This window comes from Capsicum annuum, chromosome 11, assembly GCF_002878395.1.
Source record: "Capsicum annuum cultivar UCD-10X-F1 chromosome 11, UCD10Xv1.1, whole genome shotgun sequence".
NCBI lineage: Eukaryota > Viridiplantae > Streptophyta > Magnoliopsida > Solanales > Solanaceae > Capsicum > Capsicum annuum.
The window spans coordinates 223,691,744-223,698,027 of NC_061121.1; the positions used below are offsets into that span (position 1 = coordinate 223,691,744).

At 31.8% G+C, this 6,284-nt stretch overlaps 1 long non-coding RNA gene across 1 annotated transcript; it reads right to left on the minus strand.

Moving 5' to 3' along the window:
• Window positions 1-478: 478 nt before the first annotated feature.
• On the minus strand, window positions 479-5,368 carry LOC107847021. The gene is made up of 7 exons (XR_001667267.2): window positions 5,186-5,368; window positions 4,955-5,020; window positions 2,078-2,170; window positions 1,899-1,994; window positions 1,422-1,502; window positions 1,262-1,320; window positions 479-1,002 (listed from the first exon to the last, which is right to left on the minus strand). It is a non-coding gene; the product is annotated as an uncharacterized LOC107847021 (long non-coding RNA).
• Window positions 5,369-6,284: the final 916 nt, after the last annotated feature.

Below are 6,284 nucleotides of genomic sequence, written 5' to 3' on the forward strand. Positions count from 1 at the left end.
TTTTATTAAATATTATTAATTTTTAATATATAAATAATTTATAATAATTAATGAAAAATGATATAATAGAAAGTAAAATTATGATTGAAGCAACTGAAATAAACATATCATAAATGTCTTATTATTTTTTTAATATATAAATAAATTATAATAATTAATTAGGGGCAATATAATAAACAATTGAAGCAAATAATATAAGCAGGCATATTGGAATTTTCTCTTATATATATTAGGGAAAAAAATAAATTAGGTGAAATTATAGTAACAAATAAAAAATAAAGTAAATTATATGTTTGATATGAAATTAAATAAAGAATAAAATTTATTTAATTGTATCACTAATTAATTTTTGCAATAAATTATCATCTTACTAATCAATTTACTTAAATATAATATATTTGAAACAATGTTATACAATAAAAAGATAAATAAAAATGAAAAATAAATGAAAGATATAAGGTCCACGTGTGTGGAAATATATGCAAGGCCACATTTGATGGCATTATGGTAAATTTTATACTTGACATTGTTGGTAATTAAAAAGAAAAGAATGGGCTTTTATTAAAACTTTTGATGAGGTTAAAAAAACAAAGCACAATAAATTATCAATTTGAGCTTAGAACTTTTTTTAAAGACCTTAATACCCTCAATATTGAATTTAAAAACAAAAAGCTGACATGTTGAAACTTTCACTTCTAAAATATAAAAACTAGGTAGTGATGGCCCATGCGAGCACCGGCCCAACATTGGAAGATTTTTGCGAGCTAAACACTACAATTTACACATAGGTATTGTATGATTGGCAAATGGCAATCGTCGTTCATAGTTTGCAAAAGTTCTTGCCTTGGTCTTGTGTCAACCATGACTCTCCTAGTTTGCCTCCTTACGAATTAATGTTACTTCATTTTTTTCCTTCTCTGCATATTCAGCTTTCTTGTGCTCTAGTTGATTCTGCAATTTCCACCAGCATATCAACATGGATAGGAGATCTAGTCCAACAATCTATATATCAAAAAAACAAAATGGTCAGAAGATATGTTGATTACGCCTTCCAAAAATATTGCCACACTCGTGTTAGATCCTTCAAAAATATATTTCTTGGACACCCTCAACAATATTTTTAAAGAACCTGGGCAACACAATTCAAAAATATTTTGATTCCTGTCATAAACTGGACCACTTGGAATTCTGCATACGACTCGTTTACCAAAATTTTGGGCAACACCAGACAACAAAAATCAATACTAAGTTTTCATGTTACCCCTGTTGCTAGAGATAAAGGTTTCTTCAATTGATCTATTAAGAGAGATGCAATTTGATCTGCAACCAAAAGTGCAGAGTGGTTCAGTAAGACATTGAGATATTTTTCCCTGTACATCATTGCATCATTGAAGATGCACGTCTATTCGGAGCATGGTTACCTCAACTTTCTTCAGTTTAACTTCAAGCTTTGTTCTTTGGGTCTTCTCCCATGTTACAACTTCAGAGAGCTTCTTTGAGCCCTATTCAATAATAAAAACAAGGTTAAAAACACTCATGTATTGGTTGTTCACATTATATATGATCTAAATGGAAGTATTAATATTTCAACCTAAAGAGATGAGGGCAAATTAAAAGAATTTACGTCTTGAGAAGGTGAGCATATTAAGTTATCAAATGAAACGTGAAGATGCACCAAGTTGGAAAGAGTTTTGCAGCTACAAAGTATACCTTGTGTCTTACTATAAAAATAACTGGGACCTCTAAAAATTTAATTAAGAACAATGAGACCTCCAGTATAGTGAAAAGAAGTATTGGTAACTATCTTTACTTAAGTTAATACACAAGCAAAAAATAGGGCAATTGTGCAATGGCTGAATAGAATATAATACACACACAGAGAGAGAAAGTTGAAATACCTACTTCTTGTCCACTTTACTTCTTTTTTTTGGGTATTTTCCATGCCTTAATGAAAGAAGACCTTTTGTCATTTTCAATCTGTGAAAGAGCAATATCTGAAGAAAAATGAAAAATAAAGCTCTTGTTAGTATCTAATATATGACCAATACACGCACACATAGAAAGTTGAAATACCTACTTCTTGTCCACTTTGCTTCTTTTTTTGGCTATCTTCCCATGCCTTGATGAAAGAAGACCCTTTGTCATTTTTCAATTTGTGAAAGAGCAATATCTGAAGAAAAATGAGAAATAAAGCTCTTGTTAATATCTGAGATATGACCAATTCCATCCAGCTAAGTCATTATTCATTATCCACAACCATATCGACCCTAATCATAACAATAAGTCGTCACGATGTACAATTATCACCACTAAACATCTTACCACAACACCTATAATTCACTAATCAAAATAATTATCATTAGTCATTTCTATGTATAGTCAAACATTCCGATTATTCAATATTACAATTAGCTATTACAATTATCAACTACAACTTTTAATTGTCATCGTAACTATCACTATCAACCACAATTGTTAGATACCATTCACTACTACCACGAACATTATTATTAACCAACATCATTTTACTATTAGTCATCGTCACCTCTAACTACTATTTACCACACCACTATTAATCAAGATCAAATAAACGAAATAAACAAAATCAACATTGAAGCAGCTGAAATTCAGATCTATAGAAAAAAAATAAAAGAACAATCAAAATTAAAGATGTACCTGCATTTAAACAAAGATGCGGTGGTAGATGGAAGAACCAACATTGACCGTATAATTACATTAAAGGAAACAACTCGAATAGGACTAAAATAAATGAAATACGGTGTAGAAATATTTAAAAGTGTTTAGAAAAAGATAGGTTGAGTTTTTCCAGATAATAAATGCATCTGACACATCAAATTCTCCTTTGGTTGTAACACGTCAAGAGAGTCAATGAGAAGTTTCCTTACATGTGAGTTTAGGTCGATTTTGTATCTTTTTAACACTTTCACATACCATGTTTCCACACCCATGGACCAGGATGCTAAAGGTCAAAGCATGATATGATTAAACTATCTCAAATGATCTTTTTATTTTCTCCTCGGTATGTGCTATTTGTACCTTTGGAAAAATGTGGTCACTTTTGTCTTACCTAACTCATATGAATGCATATTAGAGTGAATGTTGGGCTACTAAAGTCCAACATTCACTCTAATATTACATGATGACCTTATAATTCTTCTATATAACTTATTTTCCCTTGTCATATAATACTCCAATAACACTTCTCTATTTCAACCATCCTTCTTACTATTCCACGCACACTGCTACTACCAGAATGTAAAACTAAGGTTCCTGGCAAGCCCTAGCCATGAACTCAATTTATGCATTATGGGTCAATCACCCGAATACATATTTTTTTTGGTTTCAACCCCTATCGGAGTTCGAGTAAATTTGAATTCGCGCTAAAAAGTTTCATATTGAGGGACAAAGAACTCCCTAACAAAGGTAATCAACTCTATATTCATGGGATTCCTTGAAGTTGGCACCTCTAATTAAGGATATAGAGGCACTTGCCACGTCTTGATCCCAAACAAGTTGGAGTTGGCTAAATGAATTCTCTATAGTAGTTCCTCTCTATTATTTTATTCTAATACCGAAAAAGGGCCTAAAATGCCACTAAACTATGTAAAATAGTGCAAAAATATCCTTCATCTACCTATTGGGCCTGAAATACTATTCTCATTTACTTATTGGACCTCTTCTGCCCTTTCATTTAACGGTTCACCTTAACCCCACTTCATTAATGATGTGGCATATTTTTATTGGCCAACTACTATTTAATTAAAATAATTAATTTTTCCTCTAAAATTTTGACCCGCCCACTTAATAATCCCCAACTCATTTAATCCCAAAACAAAAAACTCAAGGCTACTTTGGATCCTATTTCTAAACGGACAGGAGCTACCATCACTATTTGAGGACATTATGTTCCACCTGGGGAAACAAAACTATACTTGTTCACTGAAGGGTCCACAGAGCAATCTGTTAAGGGAGCAAATGCAAAATTGAGGAGATTTGGAGGACATTACAATGCGAGCATCATCACTTCATGGTTTGGCTCAACCGGGTTGATACTAGGTTGTATAAGAATGCAGCATTGACATGTAAATCTTGTCAATAAATGTTCCTTAAAAGTACTGGAAGTTGCGTCAACATGGATTTCACTTTTACCTGCGCATAATTTCTAAGAAAATGCATAAACTTCCTATATATTAGTCCTCACTTAGATGTTTGAGTTAGGGAGATTGAAGGATGGACCGCAAGGTCATTGCCTTCCCGACAATTTGGATACATGTAAGCTAGACGGAAGAATGTCGGTGGAAAGGTCCTTGGTTTCTTTTGTTAGGTTCGGTTTCTTTTGTTAGGTTCCTTCTGTTAATAATGATGAACACCCAGTTTTGTTTTACTTCAGCCTTCATTGAAATTGAAATGGTTCTTAGTTTGTTCGCAGTATTATTTTCCGTCAATTTTTTAAGAAGGCAATGAAAAAGAAGAGATGAGATAAGCGGATGATTGAGGTTTTATTTTTTCTTCGGTTAAATGGGTTGGGGCTTAGGTGGGGCGGGTTATTAGGTTGGGGTGGGTGGGGATTTTATAGGAGAAATTAATTATTTAATTAAATATTAGTTGGCCAATAGAAATATGCCACATCATTAGTGACGTGGGATTAGAGTGAACCGTTAAATGAAAGGGCAAAATAAACCCAATAGGTAGATGGGGAGGGCATTTCGGGCCCGATAGGTAGATGAAGGGTATTTTTGCACCATTTTACATAGTTGAAGGGAATTTTAGGCCCTTTTCCATTCTAATACTAAAGAATAGTACTTTAAGAAAAGAACACATCTAGGGGCTCTGCCACTCTAAACCTAATGACTATTCAGTTCCAGATACTCCATACGCATATATATTTCTACGAGACAGCCAAAACTGGTTAACATCTAGATGTAAGACATACCTCTGTCAAGAGATCCCTTTGCAACTTTTTTTGATGAAATATTAGTCACTGCCAACATCCACGCAGCTACAACAAAGCAGACTATTCCTAAGTTCAGATCTTATTTATGCATTGCACCTATATGCGTATGTAAGAATATACCATTCAACACAAAGTAAAATAGGAAAAACAATCATAATGGAATCCTAATATGTGGAAAAACCTAAACAGGTAAAAGGATGAACAAAATACCTGCTGATGAAGAATAACTTGCAAACTCTTCCATGGAGAAGTTCATCATCTACATACCAATCCTGCATAAAATTCAGTCAACTATAGTAAAATACTATCTCATTGCCATCTAAAAGTGCTCTGTATCAGGAACAATAGATTCAAAATTGCAATAATCACATCCAAGAGCACAACTATCCAACAAATTTAACCAATGTAGCATCATATTACTGTCATATGGTTTAAATTCAATACCCATTGATTCACATTTCTTATTAAAATAGTTTAGGTGTACGCGCCTCGCGCGTGTACCTCACTTAATGAGTTCAAACATTACACTAAATAGAATTTATTTTACATAATAAAGATGAATACAATAATTAAATTCAACATATTTTGAATATGTAAAAATGGAGAATTTTATTTAATTAAACCTAACCTTTACCGAAAATAATTATCAAAGCCGATCAACATTCATCTACCACCTGTAGACTACAATAAAATAATACGATAATAGAGACATCAAATGATACAATCAAATTTAACTTTTACACTAAAATTTTCTTAAAGCGTCCGACACTCATCTACCACCTGTTAACTATAACAAAATAATACGCTCATAGAGATATCAAAATAATATAACTATACCTAATCTTTACACACACAAAAAATCTCAAATCAGAGATATCAAAACAATTGAATTAAACTTAACCCTTACCTAAAAAAATTCTTCAAAGTCGACCAACATTTATCTACCACTTGCAAACTACAACAAAACAATATGATAAAAGAGATATTAAAATAATACAATTAAATTTAAACTTTACAGACACAAAATCCTTAAAGCCGATCGATATTCATCTATGATCTGTAAACTACTACAAAACAATAAACTAATAGAGATATTAAGAAAATATAATTAAACATAATCTTTACCTAAAAAAAATTCCTTAAAATTGACTGACATTCATCTACCAGCTGTAAATTAAAATAAAATAATACGATAATAAAGACATGAAAACAATATAATTAAACCTAACATTTAAATAAGAAATCCCTCAAAGTCAACCGACATTCATCTATGACCTGTAAACTACAACAAAACAATATAATAGTAATC